This window comes from Equus asinus, chromosome 29 (assembly GCF_041296235.1).
Source record: "Equus asinus isolate D_3611 breed Donkey chromosome 29, EquAss-T2T_v2, whole genome shotgun sequence".
NCBI classification, from domain to species: Eukaryota; Metazoa; Chordata; class Mammalia; order Perissodactyla; family Equidae; genus Equus; species Equus asinus.
Genome location: NC_091818.1, coordinates 35,907,884 through 35,929,363, shown reverse-complemented (window position 1 = coordinate 35,929,363; position 21,480 = coordinate 35,907,884). Strand labels below are relative to the sequence as shown.

Sequence of the window (21,480 nt, the reverse complement as noted above, 5' to 3'; positions counted from 1 at the left end):
TTGTGATTGTCTCCTCTAGCTTTTTATGTATCTCTTGGTCTGTTGATTTCCTTGACAGAAGAAGGAGTTAATGCTGCTGTCAATCATTTTGTGGGACACTGGGCCTGTTCCCCCTTCAGAGGGTGCTTATCATATGGCAACAGTTTGGTGTTTGGAAATTAGTTAATGTGCAAATTCCAGCTGACTGTGTCCAGGACTGAAGCTTAATCTTGAAAGTGCTGACAGTCAGCCTTGTTCTCACCTCCTCGTATCTCTGTCCTCACCAAGGGTGCTGTGAAATTCAAACTAGTATCAGTTTTAACTTATTTCAATATTTAAAGTAAAAATGTGCCGTACAAACGAGGAGTGTGGCAGGGGGCAGGGGGAAGAGGAGAAAGAAGAGTATGAGAGGTATTAAAAACCAAACCAATAGCCATAATGCATATCCCAGCTTTGTAATTTTAAGGAATCACTGCCTTAATGTCATCAAATTGGGCCTCACAGTAAAACTGTTCCAATATGTGAAGCAAACTTTGAAACTGTAGTGGAGGAAGAAATTTTCCTCCACCCTTCTAGGTTCTTCTGGCTAGTCTGAGAATTCACTTGACATGAGACAGATTAACAGGAGAAAAATCCCATTTAATTGTGTACGTACAAGAACTCCACATACATGAGACAGTCAGAGACAAAAAGGTAAGATGAGGTATATATGCCATCTTGAGCTAAGGAATGGGATAGGAGCCTGGGACTTCAGAGGGGAGGAGGGAATTCACAGGATGCTAAGAAGAGCAGATGTTCAGTAACTAGAGGTTTGCCCTGCCATACAGATAGGTCATAAAAATTTATTTCTAGTAATAACTTTTATTATGGGCAGGGCTCCCAATTTAAATTCTTTAAGGGAGAGGTAAAAGTTTCTCTTGAGCCCACAGGTCCTGATTGCCTTTAACTCAAAATATTCCACGTGTCAAAGTGGCCCATCTTGAGGAGACCTGTTCTGAACCCTTTCAAAACAAGCTTGATACTACTAATAATCTACATACGTAAAACAATTGAGTGAGTTTGAGTTCACCAGGGAGCCACTTCTCTTTTACTTGCATTATCCTGGCTCTTTTTTCTGATGGAATGAGCCAATCAATTCAGTTAACATGGCCCAGACTGTCAGCGTGAACTCATTTCTCATCTCTGTTTTACAGTTAGAACCCCAGAATGGCTAATTAATAAGGTCAACCTGTGATATAATTATGATAGCCTCAGACTGTATCTCTACCACTCAGACTAAATGAACTCTTCTGAGGTTGAGTCAGTGTTTTCCATCATTGTCATGGGCAATTAGTAGCCACTTACAATTGGTTACAGTTCGTTTCTGCTAATGGTATTAGGATGAGATCCTATCGACCACATGACAGTCCACATGAGTTCTCAGAGACTGAACGTCCAAATGGTAGATTGGAAGCCGTTCCATTTTTCAAGCCAGTTTGGAAAACTGCTTTCCATGGGTTCCACTGCTTTATTTGTACTCACGTTGATGAAAATGTATCTTTCTGGGAAATGAACTTACTGGAGACCTGGCTGCCTGACTGAATTGAACTGCAGAGCACTAACTTGACACTAAGTAGATAACAATGACAACAACTGTGTGTTATTTTAGAAATCTGAGAATCTGTGTTATTTTTCTCAAATGCCCTCATTTGTAAGAGTAGCTTCTGGAAGGAAACTGTGTCAGAATCTGCCGTGGTTGTGAAGATTGTAGTTACTAAGCTCTGCAGTCCATTTATGGGCAAAGAGCTACACTGTTTTTTGAAATCACCTTGCCTGTCTCTTCCTCATTCTTATTATAATGAACTTGAGAATGTTTAGTAGGTCAGGTGACTTGAAATGGTTGAATGTTTTCCAACCTTCTAATACTGAAGCGGTCGACAATGAAGCTTCCATAGCAACCAGCCTCTTTCTGAAAACATTTTCTCTGGAAGGGGAAACAAGCAAAAGGAAAGCAAGAGCCGTTTCTCTGTGTTAAACATATTTGCTGGTTTATTTTTGAAGGTAAAAAAGGGAGCGTTTTGAGCCCTGAGGGAAAGGACTGCCAGCAGTGTGGCCATGCCACAGTGTCAGTCATTTGGTTTCTGAATCTTCACGAGGAAGGCCGTGTTCCTGGCAGATAAACGCTAAACGTCCGATAAACGCATGCGAGACTTCTTGGTATAAACTCCAAGAGCAGGGGACGGTGGCAAGAATTCTAGTGTAAAACCTTGAAGGATACACTGCACTTGTTTTAATTGAATATCGTTTTGTACATTAATTAATGTGTCCGTTCTGATTTCCCAAAATGGCAAATAATGATGTGTGAAAACAGTATAATTGCATTTTGATATTTTTGGTCGAGTCATAACTGGATTCGATTTGCTTTTGATCTTGAAAGTTATTTATTATTCCTATCAATCATTCATCTTTTAAAATTGCGTTTATGTTCATTTTCCCATTTTTATTTTTAATTAAGCACCGAGTTCAGCACCGGCCTTGATTCATGGCCCTGTGGTATTTTGTGCAGGGGATTTAAAATGGAATTTCTTCCTGTGCTTGTTAGCAAAATACTTTGCTATTTCTGCTGGAGGAAAAGTGTGCATGCGCACACAGGTACACTCACACATGGAGACTTATTAGCCAGAGTTGTAACTTCATTAAAATGAGAATCCGTGCTTTTTTGGGGAGTGGCACACTGTCTGATTGTCTGCTGTGTATTTCCAGAATGTGTCATTTGGATTGAAGTCTCTGAGCGCCATCAGAGTTGCGGTCCGTGGTGCACGTTGACCGCGTTCTAGCTCTCTGGTGTTCGGCTCATTTTCTCCATTCGCTGGTGAGGGTTTACCTGGAGCCAGGATGCCACTGAGGGACTTTTTAATCCGTGACCCACAGAGGGTAGAGGCAGCTGAGGTTTACCAGAGGCATGTAAACCTCTGTGTCTTTTGCTCACATTTTAACTGTGACAAGGACTTGTCACTCGGAAACAGCCTCTCAGCTTGGGAAAAGGCCTTATTGCCTTTCAACTTGAAAGAAGTGGTGGTGGAATTTTTGTTTGGAGACCTGAAAAAAAAGAGTGACAGAGGCGAGGCGGACATGAGCAGCTCCCCAGTAGGGGAAGCATGGCTTCTGCATTCATCACAGTGACAGGCGACACTTTGAAATGAAATTCTTACAAAATGTGAAACCAACACTTAGAAGCAGGAAGAAAGCCATGAAACTACTTGTGAAACTCCCCTGTGAAAAAAGATGCATTTATTTTACCTGATTTTTAAAGTAAAACTATTTTTTAATTAAAAAAAAAGAAATTCCTTCGTATTCATGATTTGTTTGAACATTTTGCCATATTGATTCTATATTATCATGAAAGTCTATTTTGGACATTTGCCTCACATCCCTAGGCATGACTGGCCCCTTTTATGTCCTCTTGCCTTTCTACTGATATCAGATCTGATTTTGCAGAGACAAATCAGTAGACTCGTAATGACCTGCGTTTGTTCAAAAGACATTATGCACCAAAGGCAGAGGAGATGCGTTTAGTTCTGGCTCTAAACAACTGAGACTTAAATAATACATTTCAGCCAGGTAATCTATTAGAACAGCTCTCTTGAGAAGTGCTGTGTTATGAATGGATTCTGCATTTAAAATATCCATTTGGTTGCCTCCCTCCTACTAATTACTTCCTTCTTTGTCTTACCTCTCATTTGCATTGCTTAAGCAGAAGAGAAGGAATCCAGTTGGTTTTTTTCCCCTTTACAAATCCTTATACATACTTAGTAGCGGCAACTGTAATGTTGACTTAAGCTCATTTCTGTTCAAGAAAAACTGCATTGCCAAGGAGATGCTCGCTAATCGCTACGTCTAATTACAAAGAAGAGTAAATCACTAAAAACAAATTAAGTATCTTAAATAAAATGGAAAATAAAAGTAGTTAACAAGCATAGAGGGAAAAGGGCTGCCATTTCTAAGTCTGTTTCGTGTGCTAATTGAAGGCGGCCTTGGTTTGGAGGGCTGGCCATAGTGGAGGTTGGCAAAGCTTTTCTCCGTGGAACCCCTTTCAAAGAGTTCAATGAAATGATTCAGACAACCACCACTTAGATCCTAACAGTTCTGAGCATCGTTTGTAAATGAGGAGGCTGCAGGTACCCTTTCCATTGGACTCTGTGGACCTGCTCACACTCTACGTTCTTAGCCCAGGATGATGATGGAGGTGACTGTCAAATCACTACATCCCTAATTTAAATCAACTGGAAACTGATGAGAATTTTATACTTGACCTTAATCTGAAGAGGTCTGAAATAAGCTTATTACTAACCAAATCTTTCTTCTCTGTCTTGCATTTCTCTAGTACTGGTTCCTTATGTCTTCAAATGCATGCCAGTCTACTAGACGTTAAAGCCAACAGTGAAATGAAGTTTTTAATCACTGGTTCAAAAAAATGTGGTCCGAGAAATACTGTTGTTCCTCACAGAATTCTCCTGATCTTGTTTTAATTTGGCAATTTTCATATTTTTCTATCTGGTGCACTTTAGAGATTTATAGTATTTCCTATAAGTACCCCAACAAAAATAGGGCTGACCTTCCCATCTATTTTGATGATTTATCTGTGGGCATTGTAGGAAAAATTAGAAGAGCAAAGAGAGAATTATTTTGTTGAACTGTTAATGTAAGAAACTTGCCTTTAAAAATGTTTATATTTCTTCCCTTTGACTATATATCCATAAAGTTCCATTTGCTTCTTAAGTGCTTTGTCTAATCTTCATATATATGAAGAAAGAGCAGAAGGTTTTAAAGTAAATTTCTGAGCTTGAGGGTTTAGGAGAAGAGAGATGGATGGAAGATGGAAATCTGGTCTGGGAAAATTAAAATATTCAACAAAATGACCTGCTTGGTTCTATTCCTTTAACTGAAAATGCTTGACTCCCACTATAAGAAGGTTCCACTCTACTCTGAACTCCAGAACCAGGATATTTGAAGGGGTCCAGTGTTCTGATTCAGTAGCTAGGTCTCAGGTCGCCCTCACTGTCTGACTGTCTCGGACTTTATGCCTCAGTTCTGAAACCTGAGTCTTCACCTCTGTTCTTTGTGACCAGGTGCCCACATGTAGCATGTCCTGTTCTTCACTTCCTGCTTTTAGGATCCTTCTGGGCACCTGAGTTTCTATGGGGTTTTCCAATACTATGCTCACCTGCTAAGGACACCCCCTAACGGTGGGTCTCTCTCTGAGCACCTGAAAAACTCTGCTACCAGGGCCTTTCCCTGATCACCCGCAGGTCGGTGTCTCCTCCAGGCTCTGGTCTTCTGGGATATAACCCAGCCTACTGCCAACCACGTGCCACTCTAACACAGTAAGTCACATGAAGTTGGGTGTTGCCCTTCCGTGATTGTACCTCAGTCGTTACACTCTAACAAGCAGTCAACACTCACCAGAGGTGCTGAGGCCTTGTCAGTGAACCCCAGGTATTCCCAGAAAAGCAAATTCAGGATTATTATTCAAAGAAAGTTGGAGTGTGTACAAGTTTGAGTTTTGTCTTTTTGACGGGTGAAGTGGACTTTATATGCCTATATTTTAGATGGAATGGACCACATAAGCCAAGGATCAAGAAGCTGGTGAGTAGAGTGTCCTTTGCCATGGACAGAGACAGGCCCTCAGAGCCATGGCCTTTCCTTTCCATGAAGGCTCAGGAGCCAGCATGCTTTTGACTCTGCTTCAGCCAAGTGCATAGACTCCTTAGCACATCTGACTCTCCCTTCTGCTCTGCCCCACTCGGCCCTGGATCGACAGGAGCTACTCATCAGCTCAAACTCCAGTGTCCTGTAGAGGAATGAGGATGCCAGCCTTTGAAAAGGAATCACAGGGGAAAGAGGGCTTAGAGGAGAACAGAACCAAGTGGATAAGGAAGAGAATGAAAAAGGAGCTGACAAACACTGGCATCATCTTCTGTCTCTTTAGAAAGGAGACAGCATGGGCTCTGTTTTTTTTTCTGTTTCAGACAAATAATCCGTAATATGTTACAAGTATGTGTGATCAATATGTTGTTGTCTCTGTGAAAATGATAAAGGCCCCACTTAGTCTACCTGATCTCTCTCTTCTGTAGGTGGGGGCCTCCCTGTACTTCGTCAGTGAGGTTCGTTTCTGTGGACTGATGGACAGCTGACTCCACTGAGGCTAAACTCTGCACGGGGTCATGTACTAGCTGGGCAGTTGGCCAGTGGGGACAGCGTCCAAGTTCCCTGCACTTCTTTCGTCCCCTTAGTTTGAGTACAGTCCAGCAAGAGAATGTGTAAAATGAGGTTTGGTTTCGAATGAAGATAATGGACAGAAATGTAAATAGAGTTGTATTATCCGAAACACAAGGATGACTTCAGATGGAAGCTTGGCCAGAGAATTAGGACTGTCCTTTTAGGGGCAGTGTGACAACCCTTTCCCACAAGCCAGCCAGGACCTGCAGAGGATGTGAGCCGGTTGGAAGGAACTATTTGAAAAACCAAGGGAAGTGTGAAATGTGACTTGATGAGGAAATGAAGGTGTTCTCAGGATACCCTCACCTTTTTTAATAGCAGTATACACCATGGGCTGTTCTGCTCTTCAGTAAAAATGATTAATTGTCCCCATCCATCACGTTGTACAGTAGGGTACATCTGAGTAGCAGAGAACTTATAAAATATACTTGCAATAAGTCAGGAAAACGTTTGTATTTTTTAATAACATTTTTGAAGGAGAAAAATCTGTTTTTCAATAAATTCTGGCATGGCTTCTCTCCAGATTTTATTTCTCATTTAAAATTATCTTGGAGTCAATTTTTTTTTTCTGTTCATTGGCTTTTTACCAGGTTTCTGCCTAAGACAAATACATCTCAGAGATGGATTAAAAAGAGGGCTAGTATGTGGACATAGAATTCCAGGTTTCCTTCTGTTTCTGCTTTTGGTTAGTAATAATAGAGTTGTACCAATGTAAGCAATGAAATTTTACTGAAATTTTGTAGTCACTGTTACTTAAGATCAGGTAAAATTATTTCTCAAGTCAACACATTTCTATATTATTGCCCCTATATATTTGGCTTTTCTTTGTGGAATATCTTATTTCTGTTCACTGCTGGATGTAAATTACAGTCTTTATTATGAAGTGGTAGGTTGCTACCATTTTTAATGATAGAATTTGAATTTAGTATACATTGCATAGTTATCCCTGTTATTGGAAACGCCCTGTTCTTATTTTCTTAAATCACAATTTATATTAACAACGCATAATCTCCCAGGGCCGACAAGTTGGTGCTGTGGCGTATCAGCTGAGGGTGATGCTAATTGTAGAAGCTCTCCTTTTCCCTTCCTAAGAAATCAACACATTCTTCATAAGTGACAAGGGGCCTTCTTTGTGCAGGGCCAGATATGAGTTCCTACTAAATATAGGTGGAGTATACCATCTAGGAAATGAAAAAGGAACTTTTAGAAGTCCATGAAATTTGTTGTTATACCTGAAAGAAAAAGTGATACTCAACGCATCTTCCATTCTTCACACCCCAAACGCCAGTTAAACATTAAATCTAAGCCCATGGGTATAATAATGTACATGTTCCTGTCCAGAAAGAGGTCCCATAGCAATTTTATATTATGAGACGTTTTTAAAGCAGGGAAGAAGTCGCCAGCATACATACAAACGTTCAAACCCACTGAACAGGTAGGTACCTTGGGGAGGCAGGAAAAGTTAACTCTCCTTCTGTGTTTGTTGTAACGGGAGGTTTCGTATACCAGCTGTCTGATTTTCTTCTCTTACTTCTGTGAAATGGAACATTTCATTCAATGAAACAAAATCCATATGAAAGTGCAGATGGCGAAAGGTCAGAACACCAGGCAAAGGACGCATTTATTCCACTGAATACCTTTGGTGCTATCTAGTTAGATTCTGAGATTTGAAGATTGTTTCTAAAATATTTTGTTTCTGAATCCTGCATTTCTGTTAATTGGACACTTGGGAGATATTTAGAAGGGGAAATCAAAAGGACATTGCGATGGATGGTATGTGAAGGGTGAGAGAGAGAAGCATAAGTGATGGCTCCAGGGTTTCTTGTGGACTTGAGTGAATGACTGTGGTAGTCACCTAGAGAGCTAGGCACTGGGAGGGGACCAGGTTTGGAGGAAAGACAACGTACAGCTTTGGCCTGCACAGGGCAGGCGTGGGCAAAGATATGAATTGTGACTGTGTGTATGTAGGAATATCTTCAGGCGTGAGTGTGCATGAGATTGCTTCACGACTGCTCAGCTGGTAGGAGGGAGATGAGCATGCATAGGAGACAGAGGCGTAGCCCCAGAAGTGGGGAAAGTTCCAGGATCCTGTCTCCAAGACAGGAGAGCATTTCAAGGTCAGAGAAATTGACAACCTAGATGATGTGTGGTTTTTTCCACTAATTCAGGCATAGTCAGATGTTGGCAACATCATAATCTAATCCTTGTAGAAAATAACTGTGCTTTCTAAAACAGCAAGGCTTCACCCTTTCTGGCTGGCTGGTATATTTTTACCACTATGACACAACAGAAAAACTTCCAACCTCTACATACCAAGCATCATTTCTCCCTTGCCTGGAATAATTTTCCTTTAATATCATCCTGTGGGAAATGTATCTAGTTTATTGCTCCATTCTTTCTATCTTATATGGGATCATAATGATCTTCCCTTTTGTTGACAATTTGGATAATGACAGGATAAGATCATTATTGCTGAGGTATCCTGGTTTAAAGCAGTTTCCTGGGAGAAAGCATCAAACTCCTGTAATAAAGTTACAATCCAAATTTAATAAACGTATTTTTAAAAAGTGTTTTTTCTTCCACATCGAAGTGATGGGGCCCTTTACTGAACTAATTATAATGGTGGAGCTCCTGATGGAGCTACTGTAGTTGAATAGAGTAGTGGAGAGAGAAGGGTCCCCTCTCAATTTTCAAACGCATAGATGTTTCAGAGTTTCAAAGTTTGACATACTGTTGGAGTGTAATCCACTGAATTCATTGCATAAGCAGAAATAAATTCATAAAAATAGCACTTGTTGTTGACTTAAGCTTTTCACTCTGTGATCAAAATAAACCTTCAATAGATTGCAAGACATTTTCCCCCGTAGGCCAGTTCTAAAATCATTGATTGAAAGAAGAAGGCATTAACTGGTTCTTTTTGGGGGTATGAGGTAAGAAAAAATGTTAACCATCTGAGCAACTCTCAGTTCATGAAGTAACGTTACTTGCCCTATATAAACAATTTCTGCTGTAGCTGAAGATAGCACAGATGCATATTCTGTTGATTCCTTTAGCAAGTTAAACTCTGTGTTACTGTCTGAGTCTTGTTTATACTGAGGAGTCTTCAGATTTTAAAAGACATGGGCTTCTCTTCTGGCATCAGAAGCAGATGGTGGCCTGTAACTTTTGGGGGGATGTCTATTATTTGTCCCTGAAACTCTGGGCCCATTTGTCCCCCAAGTTCATTCGCCATGTGCTATGAATTATTCTAATCCTCTGTCAGATGATCAAACTCTATAATCTTCAGATAAAAAAAAATCTGGGTTTCAGCTTCCAGGAAACAACATACAATATGTTTTGATGAGGTTTATCTCATGAACTTCACATATTTACCAGGAATAGTGAGTGATAAGAAATACTCCTCTTTTTTTTTTTTTTTTTTTTTTTGAGGAAGATTAGCCCTGAACTAACATCTGCCACCAATCCCTCTCTTTTTGCTGAGGAAGACTGGCCCTGAGCTAATGCCTGTGCCCATCTCCCTCTACTTTATATGTGGGACGCCTGCCACAACATGGCTTGACAAGTGGTACGTAGGTCAGCACCCCGGATCCAAACTAGCGAACCCCGGGCTGCCGAAGCAGAACGTGCAAACTTAACTGCTGCGCCACCAGTCCTGCCTAAGAAATACTCTTGAACTAAGAAAAAAATTCACTTAAAGCACTAAGGAAGAAAAATTAGTAAAAACAAGTTACAGTTCCGTTTCTTATAATGTTCTTTGGAGCTGAGAAGGATGGGAGTCTTCTGGGGAAAATGATGGACTGTTCAGAGCTTTAGCATCCCTGTGTGTAGTTTGTGTGTAGACTGGCTCTCTAGCATGTGACGGGCACAGGTGACTTGGTGAGGAATGAGGAATGCGGAAGGTGGAGTGGACTACCCGTTACAGTTTTATAATCACCTTCTCTGAAGATCCACAAAGGATCAACACTCTGGTTCAACTGAGATGTAGCTGGCCAAGAGTCGTCTTTCCAACCCCCTGATTTCGTAATTAGCAAAATTAAGACAGTGATCCAAATCCATATCCAGTTGGGTTGTGGGATGGAAAGTAAAAATCTTAAAGTCTGGATGAATCAAGATATCTTCAAATTTCCAGTGAGTGAAAAATAAAAATCCTCCTTTTTACATTCTACATTAGTGATTCAGGGCACAGATTCTGGAGCCAGAGTGTCTGGATTTGAATGTGGCTCTGCAACTCCTAGATACGACCTTGAATTAGTTACTTCACTTCTTGGGGCTCAGTTTCTTCATCAGTAAAATGGAAACATTGAATACTTGTGTCCCTCCTGGCATCTCAGAGAGGCATGAAGTGAGATATTATGTGTCTGTAAAACTGTGCAGTAGTTCCTGGCGCGGAGTAAGAAGTGTGAGCGCCGTCGCTGCTGTCTTTCAGGATGGGTTAGCCATGACTTCATTTACCTCCATGTGTCCATCACCTAATTCATCTTCTCCTCCCCTCGGCCCACTCTATATGTTCTCCTCTTCCCCTCTCCCTGCTCACTCTCCAGCTCCTGCTGTTCTTCAAACACCAAAGGCCCGTCTCTGTCCTGGGGCCTTTGCACATGCTCTTCCCCAGATATCAACCTAGCTTGGAGGCTCACTCACTTGATTTGGATTTCTACTCCAGTGTTAGGTTATTGACTTGACTGCTCTCTACAGTATTCCACCCAGTCGCACTCTAGCTCCCAACCTTTTTCAGGTTTCTTCATAGCTCTTACCATTCCGTGAATATAGTATGTTGTTCACTTACAGATTCTTTTTAATGGGAAAAAAGTCAAAACAAAGCATATACAAGTATTGGCTTAACTTTGTTGGTTAGAACATTGTTACTGGGTACCAGGGCTTCGTATTTTGAGGAATTGATGTTAAGATCCTTGTCAATCCCATAGGTACCCCTTATCACATAATTTTGAGAAGGTACTAGGCACTTTAAAGACAGACTTAAGTGAAAAAGAGCATATAAACTCAGAACTTAGTCATCTTGGCACTTACAATATTGATCTTAGACTGTAAGCATTACCATAAGCATAACTGTGGGACAGGGACAAGGACCCAGCATCCTCAGAGCATTTGAAGTTGATGTTTTAAGCAAGGATGAGAAAATTAATATAAATTAAATAATGAATGGAGCCAACGTCATTGCTTGTGTTTATGTCATCTTGATGGAAGGAGACCAGACCTGAGCAGGAACCGGCAGCTACAGTTACAGGTGTATGTACTTTGAAGCGGGGACTGGCCCTTGAGCGTCGTGACTGTCCAATGTGCAGACGTCTTCTCAGTTCAGGCTTCCTCTAAACTCCCTTCAGAAAGGTTGTTATGGAACCTTATCTGCCTGAACGTCTTCCTAACCCAGGAGAACTGGAATACTTGCCTTTCACTGACCCATTTCTTTGCTAGTTCTGGTGCGTTCCAGAGGGACTAAGCCCTACCCGATGTCCCACTTGTAATGGGCTTATGCCGTTGTAAGCTAAGACTCACATCATCTCCGTTAGTGACTTGCTCCGTTACAATGACCTGTTTCCTCTGCGGCTCAGGGCTGAATAGTAAAGTGTCCCTCCTGGCAAGGAATGAGTGGCAGCCATGGCAGCGTCACCTGCCCAGAGGTCCACAAAGGCCTGGCAGGCAGTGCAAGCCGGGGAGCAGGACACACACCTGCCCTAGGAGGGCAGCTCTGCAGTTCCAAGCGAAGCTGGCATGGGGCCCATTGTCTTGGATTTTTCCAATTTTCCAGGAGAACCAGGAATCTAGACTTAAAGTGAAACCTAAGAGCCGGCCCTGTGGCTGAGTGGTTAGGTTCCCACGCTCCGCTTTGATGGCCCAGGGTTTAGGATCCTGGGTGCGGACATGGCACCACTCAACGGGCCACGCTGAGGCAGTGTCCCACATGCCACAACTAGATGGACCCCCAACTGGAATATGCAACTATGTACTGGGGGGATATGGGGAGAAAAAGCGGGGCGGGGGGGGGGCGAAAAGAAGATTGGCAACAGTTGTTAGCTCAGGTGCCAATCTTTATTAAAAAACACAACCAGAAACCTAAATATTGGCAGCTAATTCAATAACCTTTGTCTAAGCTGGATTCGACCCATGGTCTCCCAGCTTGTGACCTTTGTTCTTGAAAACAGACTTCACTTTATCCATCGTTCACTCAAACAAAAGGCATTCCAGGTCATCATGCTCCTCCTAGGGTAAGGAAAGGTGGTTTGGGATATGAAAAAAAAAAAAATGTATATATATATATGTGTATATATATACATACATACACATGTATACATACACTTCTGAGCTTCTAGGAATCTTCTCCCACCCGCCAAACCCACCTTCACTTTTTTGAGCATAGTCTTTTGGATGTGGGAACTTAGGCACCTAGCCTCTCAGAAATTAGAGGAATCTCAACACGTCCATAGTAGGGCTAGTTTCAGTTTGAATCTCTACCTACTACCATCTCAAGTATTTGATAAACACTTATTGACTGAATGCCATACTGTATTTTAACCAAACGTGTATTTCTAGAAATTTCTTCATGTATCCTCTTTTCAAGTCTTTCAGTCTAGTGTTTTGGCTTCTTAACCCTTGATGCTGTCCATATTCCAGTTTTCAAAAGAAGCGAGCAAGACAGCCTGCAGTGAGCTTTCGTCTCCCTCCTCCCTCGTTCCTCTCCCTCCTCTCTCTTCCCCATTTAGGTGCCCAGAGGTGGCTCATAGAGTCATTCTCCTCGTTTGTGGCACGTTACCATCATCAGGCCAGGCAAGGGTCCTCTCATTTCATTTTGTCTGCCCCCTCAGCCCTATCCCAATTGCCATTCCCCTCAGAGGGCATCACTGTAATGCGTTTAATGTTGCTTTAGATGTATATGTGAAATAGATTGAAAAGTACTTATTTGCAGAATGAATTTTATAATCTGCATAAATGGTGCTATAGATTCTGATTCCATTTTTTTCCTCCAGTCATTGCTGCTTTTAGAGCTACATGTATTGCTGGATGTGCACCGTATTCCTTGCTTCTGGCTGCCCTGTGGTGTACCAGGATCTAAATCCTCCACACTTTATTCATTCATTCCCGTATTAATGGTCACCCTAAGCGGCCTCTAATTCCTAGATATTCCGAACAGTGCTGTGATGAACATACCTGTCTTCCTCTGGCTTTGTGGGCGAGTTTCTGTGGATTATCATCTCAGGGTCGTGGGGCATGAGCACACTGCATTTCACGGGGACAGAGATCGCTTTCCAGAATGGCGGGACCTGTTCATCCTCCCAGCAGCTGCCAACGAGCCTTGCTCTTTGCCCATGCCTCCACGTGGCACTCTTTGTCTTTCTCCTTCTAATCTGATAGCTGTATCATTGTCATTTTAATTTGCATTTCTCTGATTACTAGTGAGATTGAACTTCTCTTTGTGCTTCTAAGCCATTTGGGTTTTTCCTTCTCTGAATTGCCTGTTCATATTTTATGCACATTTTCCCATTGGGTTTCTTATCTTTTTTCTTGTTGAGCTCTTGTATGGTCTGGATATTAATCTTTTTGTTCATTTTTTAGAGATGGCAAATATCTTCTGTCAGTTTTGTCTGTGGTATCCTTTGTTGTAGGCAGATCGATCAATGTAGTCCCTTATGACTTAAAAAAAATCATGTTTAAGAAATCGTTCCTGGGCTGGCCCAGTGGCGCAGCAGTTAAGTTCTCACGTTCCACTTCTCAGCGGTCCAGGGTTCGCTGGTTCGGATCCCGGGTGCAGACATGGCACTGCTTGGCAAAAAGCCATGCTGTGGTAGGCATCCCACGTATAATGTAGAGGAAGATGGACATGGATGTTAGCTCAGGGCCAGTCTTCCTCAGCGAAAAGAGGAGGATTGCCAATAGTTAGCTCAGGGCTAATCTTCCTCAAAAAAAAGAAAAAAGAAATCCTTCTTTATCCCAAGCTCTTAGGAATATTTTCCAGTAGACATTTCTGTTGGGTTCGTAGTTGTACTTCATATCTAGACCCTTACAGCATTTGGAAGGGAGTTTTTTGGGGGGATTTGTTTTGTTTTTATAGGGATGAGCTATAGATTCAACATTTTCTCTATGGTAAGCTAGTTTTTACAGTACCTTCCCCTAAAGAACCCATCTATTCCTCACTAATTGGTGTTGCTCCCTCTATCATATAACCAGTTGCCACATACCTGCTATCTGTTTAGGACTCTGATCCCATTTCTGGAACAGCAAACAGACTTGGGCATCCTAGGTACCAGGAACTCTAGAACCTCCTGCACCTGGGGAATGGACTCGAGGAGTTTCTGTCCAGAATTTTAAAGCTGAAGGGGCCTTTAAATAAAATCTACTTCGTGCTCTCATTTTTACACCAAAAGTCTGAAATATAGTGAGATCAAAGTGCTCAGAGTCACACACCAGTGGCATCTGTAGGATTGTGATCAGGTTGGCTCCAGTGCAGCCCAGTCTTCTCTCAACTACCCGTCTTTGCTCTCCAGGGGCCAAGCAGGATGGGTTTCAGGCCTCACCTTCTGCTTCTGCCTGTCACAGTTTTGTGGGTTTCTAGTGACTCCATTTAGTGATCGCCTTGTTTGCTATTTAGGCTGGTTATTTTCCTTAACTACTGGGTGCAGGTGTATTGTATTTTTCTGTCCTGTCTTTTCCTCTCTTTCCTTCCTTCCTTTTGTAGCAAAGGGGAATTTATTGATACCAGTCTAGGAAGCAGGTGGTTGTTGAGCCACGCTGGGGAGCAAAGATGACAGGAATGGCCTCTGGATGTTTTGTATTTTAATAAATGAATTTTCCTGGGACATATAACTGCTAGTCCTTCCTTGAAGCAGTGTGTCTTTTTTTTGAATTGAGGTCACATTGGTTTATAATGTATAGATTTCGGGTGTACATCATTATATTTTGCCTTCTGTGTTGATTACATTGTGCTCGCCGCCAAAAGTCTACTTGCCCTCCATTAGTATACATTTGTGCCCCTTTATCCCTTTCGCCCTCCCCCCGCCCCACTTCCCCTCTGGTAACCACCAATCTGTTCTCCATATCTATGTGTTTGTTTATCTTCCACATATGAGTGGAATCATATAGTATTTGACTTTCTCCATCTGACTTATTTCGTTCATCCTTGTTGTTGCAAATGGCAAGATTTCGTCTTTTTCATGGCTGGGTAGTATTCCATTGTGTGTGTGCGTCTCTCTCTCTGTAGACACATACACACACACACCCTCTTTACCCATTCATCCATCCATGAACACTTAGGTTGTTTCCAAGTCTTGGCTACTGCAAATAATGCTGCAGTGAACATAGGGGTGCATACATCTGTTTGAATTAGTGTTTTCATGTTCTTTGTATGAATAACCAGAAGTGGAAAAACTGGATAATATGGTATTTCTATTTTTAATTTATTGAGGGATCGCCATACTGTTTTCCATAATGGCTGCACCAGTTTACATTCCCACCAACAATGTACAGTGGTTCCCTTTTCTCCACATCCTTGCCAACACTTACTTGTCTTTTTAATAATAGCCATGCTGACAAGCATGAGGCAATATCTCATTGTGGTTTTGGTTTGCATTTCTGTAATAATTTGTGATGCATTATATCTTTAGATGCATTACAAAGATATGTTTCTCTGTGTGAGAATCTGTCTCTTTCTGTCTCTAGCTTTTTTCTTTCTCTCTCTCATTGAGTGGAACAGAAAAAAAATGTTCTGGAACAGAAAGAATTATATTTTAAGAAGCCATGCAAACCCCTTACACTTTTCCCCATCTTCCAAGTCTGGACCAAATCTTGCCTAGGCTCCTGCACTATTGCTTTGCTTGGTCTAGACACTGCTAGGTTACACCTATTTTAATTCATGAAGTAGAACCAGAGGAATTTTAACCGGAGGTGCATCCCCAAGCAGAGAATCAGATGAGAGGGAAGGAGGAAGGCTGGGTGACTTGTGTTTGCTGTTCAGTGAGGGAAGAGGGCAGTAAAGCAGCCAGTGAGATCTAGACGGTGTTCTCTGAGGTCACTGGCATTCTCCGCAGTGCACCATCAAAGGGCCACTTCTTCCAGAATACCACAGTCAAACGTCCCAAAGGGAGAGTCTCATCTAATGCCGTTTCTACTCACGTTTAGAATGCACAAGCCTGACCTTAACCGCCTCATCGTGTGACGCCTGAGTTTGGACACCTTGACCACCATCAACAAGGCAAGGCCGAAGGCCTTTGGGAATGCGGCACAACAATGCACGTTTTACCATATCCTGGTTTTCAAAACTGCGTAACTGCGTGGATGTGTAGCAGGTGTGTTGGGAGAGGGGCTGGCAGATTGGAAGATAATCAGCTCGGCCTCTCCCCACGCTGCAGACCATTTGGATAGGATGCGCTCTTCAGTCTTTTCCATTCTGTTGTCTGCCTCTGAAATGGGAGCTGTCATTTGGAAGTGATTTGAAATCCTTTGATGAAATCATAATATGTAATGTTTATTAATGGAGTGATTTTTTTTTTTCCCGCTCAGGGACTCAAAAACCCTGTGGGCCTCCTAATGTTAATCTTCGTCTTTCTGCTGGGTGTTTTATTTTTTAAATTTCCATGTTAAAGATGGGCAAAATGAGCAAACAAAGGTGTTAACCAACGTACCTATCAGCTGGCTGCTAGGTGCTCTAGTGACATCTGAAAAGAAGGTAACCACAGGGACTGGGTGCCGTGTTCTGAAGTTTTTCTTAATGACCCACGTTTCTCAGTGTAGTTAAGACTGATTCATAAGAAGAGTAAGCTTAGTTTCTTTTTGATCCACATTCGATGAAATCTACCTCATAAACTCAGAAATGTTTTCTTCCCAGCAAAGCCTAACAGAGTTGTAGGGAAAAGCTATTTTCAATTATGAAGAGGATTTATTTTTCTCTTTCTTTAAATGGGAAACTGTTCTTGGTTTATGGATTGAAGAGAGTTCTAATGCTGGTCTGTGTGATGGAAAGCGTTCTCTCTCTCACTAAGCATCTTGCCCTTATGTCATAGAGGTTATGGATGAAAAATGATTGAAATCTTATGAATGAATCTTCCTGTGCTGTGTCTGTAGTGCAGGCAAAATGCCTTGACTTTATGGTGGATACCTTGAAACTCGGTGTATTTTCACGAGCAATTGGAGAACACATCAATGCCTCAGATGGTGACGCATTTTGGAAAGAGACTTCTCATGTAAAGCAGTGGAAGTTGCATCTTAGGGATTTGGTTGGCTTATAATAATCAAATATTTTGGGTAGGAGAGACCAATCCTCTGACAAGAAGAGTCAGTGCATCCTGTGTGGTAGGGTGGCTTTTGAATGGCAAATACTTAAGTATTTTGAGGACACCCTAGGGTACCTTTTTTTAAGTCTACTTGCTCATTTCTTGTGTCCATTTTTGGCTTTCAAGGGGACCGCTTCCGTATTTTTACCTTTAAATATACGTGGAATACTAAAGCCGAATTTTGGAAAAGTCTTGTATTCTGAGCTGATGCTCTTCTATGTACGCGTTTTTATTGGATGCTCGTGTCTTTTCGAGAAAATCTCGCTTTGTAGGCTCTTCCATGTTACTCTTCATCTCAGCTATGGGGATAGTAAGCTTTTTAGTTTCCTTATGATGTGTCACAGGAAGTGGAAAGCATCAGCAAGAGATCATTAACTAGGAATGCATATAAAATTTGAGATTATGGGTTATTTGATATGGGAAAGAGAATTAGAAGCTGCAGGAGTTGAAGAAAGATGAGGCCAAATGGATAGTCCTAATGAAGTATACACACACACACGTTCAAGTGAGAAGGACTAAAGCTATCAGTTGAGCTAGTACTTGTTATCAGCTTTCCAACTGGTAATGGAAGTGAAGGATTCAAAATGGGCTGTATTTATGGCTTTTTGATTATATTTATATATTTTTTTAATAGCAAAGGAGGAAATAAGTATGATGGATAGCCAGAGAGATGCCTTTATGTTTATTTAAGGAAAAGGAATTCAAGTGGCAATAAACTATGGACAACAATATTTATTTGGGCGAAAGAAATAGTAATAATCAATTTTAATGTAGGCATCTGTTAGGCAAGTGAAGTGTGGGCGACAAAAATGATTTATAGACAAAGATATGGCAAGTGAACATGAAATTATAATGGAAGATGATTTTGAAACCGAGTCATAATGAGTAAAAGCATTGCATTTCCACACATGTAGCCCATATCTGAAGTCTGTGCCCCGACTTCAAAAATACTTTATTGTCTTACTACTGGGACTTGGAAAGCCAGTGAACAGGGAAATGCAATTTTCAATTGCTCAGTAAATCAATAGCTTCTTATTTTAAAATATAGATGTCTTTAACTTCAATTCTAACCTGGAGGCCATGTGATTCTTGTCAAGGTAATGTGAGCACTTTATGTTTCTAGGAAATGTTTCCAAAAGGAAAATCAAGATTCTGTTTCACTCACTGTTAAAATGGCCTTTTTAGGTGTTTTAAATTCATTGAGCTTACTGTCATCAGCATCATCATCACTATTAATATAATTATCATCACCACTAGATGGTGCATGGGGAATTGGGGGCACTGAATATTATAGGACTCATTCTTCTGTATGCTATCACTAATTGGCTGTTAAGGGAATATAGAAACGAATCAGAAGGTGGAGGAAAGGCAATGATAACGTTCTGTGGACTCTTCTCATTAATTAAAATCATGCTGAAGATTGAGGGGTGGAGTTGGGCATGGTGGGAGAGGCGGTCTTCCATATTTGCTCCTGTAAATATACGCAGAATACTAAGGTAGGGAAATGATGTTTAGATGTTATAAATGTCCTGTATCAGAAGTGGGTATGTATTAAATCAGAGTTGAGAAGGGCCTCTGCTGTTCTGGTGCAGCTGGGTTCTTAAGAATCCCTTATTAAACACCACAGTCTGTCTTGACTTTGGTTCCCAGCCTGCCCCCATGTGCAGAGTTGCCTGAGTTGGGGTCCTGGCTTGTCCCCTCCGTGCCGCTGACCCAGGAATTAAGGCACAGATTCAAGGTTCTGGCTTTGACAGGTGTCATTTTCCACTACCGTAACTTCCTGATTTCTTCTTTCTTCTGGTGATTTTGATAGACTTTCGGGAGTCTCTGCTGTCAGAAAATGTGCTGGCTTCTGGTTTCATTTATAACGTCTTGTGTCTGGCTTCCTCTAGACTGAAAATGTAAGTGGGAGGAATTATAGATAGTTCAATTAAAATAGTAATTGGGCAAAAACAGCCCATAACAAATCCAATTCTGGGAAATGCTTCTATGCTTTGGTTATTAGGTTCCTCCCTATTTCTCCTGCTTAATTTTTTTAAATGTGATATAATAGCTCAATTAAGGATTCCCCATTTCTCACTTGTCTTTTTAGTCCTAGTGCCCAGCAAAGGGTCTGGCTTTCAGAACATCTTGAGAGTAAAAAACAGTAAATGAAATGAGAGTGAATAATGATCTGAAGGACCTTTAAAAATGCCTTGAGGGGCCGGCCCCCTGGCCGTGTGGTTAAGTTCACGCGCTCCACTTCGGGGGCCCAGGGTTTCGCTGGTTCAGATCCTGGGCGCGGACGTGGCACCGCTCATCACGCCATGCTGAGGCGGCGTCCCACATAGCACAACCAGAGGCACTCACAACGAGAATATACAGCTATGTACCAGGAGGCTTTGGGGAGAAGAAGAAGGGGAAAAAGAGGAAAAAAGATTGGCAACAGTTGTTAACTCAGGTGCCAATCTTTAAAAATAAAAAAGCCTTGAACACGAAAGTAATGATTTCTTAATATCCACAAGCATAATAGGCCAATAGTATTTATGTAAGATACCAGGATAAAATAAGTGTCAAGGAGTTAATGAGAAAAACTGATGGTATCAATAAATATGTAGCATGTTGAAGAAAATTTGACAGTTTTAGATGTTATATCAAATCTTTTGATAACACCGAATTTGGGTTGGTCACAGGTCACTTAGTGGCTATTTAAAACTTGCGAACACTCTTACTTAGCCAGAGGGTCATAGAGTCGTAATCAAAAGAGAACTTGAAGTTAAGCCTCATGGGTAGAATTTCATCGCAAACACTGCTCTTTGTGTGATGGTGAGTGGGTGGATGATAGTGGTGGGTTTTGAAAAAAAAATTTTTCTATTAAGTGATTGTCTAGTTGTGATAGGTTGGCAAAGGCCCTTTAATTCTTTGGACTTCAGAATTTAAATGTATCCTAAAGTCTTAGACCTCACGAAGATGTCCGGAAAGACTCTTACTTTGACTCAACACCCACAGCAGAAAATGCAATCACCTGAGTATAACGCGTGTAATTTTAAGCTCTGATTAGCTAAAACACACAAACAACACATCAAAATTGTTTTGTTTTTTTTAAGGTCACCAGTTTAGTAGATAACTAACTTTCCATATTTCTGTCCATTTTATATCACCACTGGGTTTCCAACATGCAGCATATGGCTTCTGGCATACAGTGGGGGCTTAATAAACATTTTTGAATGGATGAATCCAAATTCTACACATAGAGAATAAAATCAGCCCTATGTAAATGTGTGATCTGCTTGTTGCCAATTGTCCAATATGCAGATTAACCACATGGCTATCTGGAGGTCAGGAAGATGTATATATACAAAAATTCAGTTTTTCTGGGGCTTCATTTTGATTTGTGACATTAATTCAGATAGAGTCATAAAGTGCATACTAATGGATTTTTAATGGGTTAAAAGGATGTATGTCTTATTCAGCTTTTTATATCCAGCCCAGCAGCTGCATAGACCCTGATAATACAGGCATTTAACATATTTTTGTTGGGTTGTTGAAAAGGGGAAAGGGAGAACGTATTGGGTCATTAAGAATCCTTGCCCTTTCTTGAATGGAAAAGAAAGGGCTTGCTTGTAGTAGGAGGGGGCTGCATTTGTGAGTATAGGGATCCATTATCCATATCTGCTGAAGGGCTGTCAGATAGGAAGTAAATTTAGAGACCTACTTGTCCCTTTGGCTATTCATCACTGTTGATTGGCTCCAGTGGCAGGCAGCGGTATTTTTAGCGAAGCGAATGATGTGGAATTTCTTCATGTACAGAACATTAGCTGATCCCATTACTCAAAACTACTCAAAAAGTCATAGCTGACACTTGACTGAGCTGCAGAGGAAAAACAATAGACCTAAGAAACAAAATACTGACATGTGTGATGAAAATATAGGTAGATTCAAGTTACTCATCACCACTGGTAATCCAGTTTGGTGCTGCTAGTTGCCA

At 41.3% G+C, this 21,480-nt stretch overlaps 1 protein-coding gene across 35 annotated transcripts in view; it reads left to right on the top strand.

Moving 5' to 3' along the window:
• The window catches only part of CELF2 (CUGBP Elav-like family member 2), a 500,204-nt gene that overhangs the window by 273,461 nt on the left and 205,263 nt on the right, over positions 1-21,480 (top strand). The window lies entirely within an intron of this gene.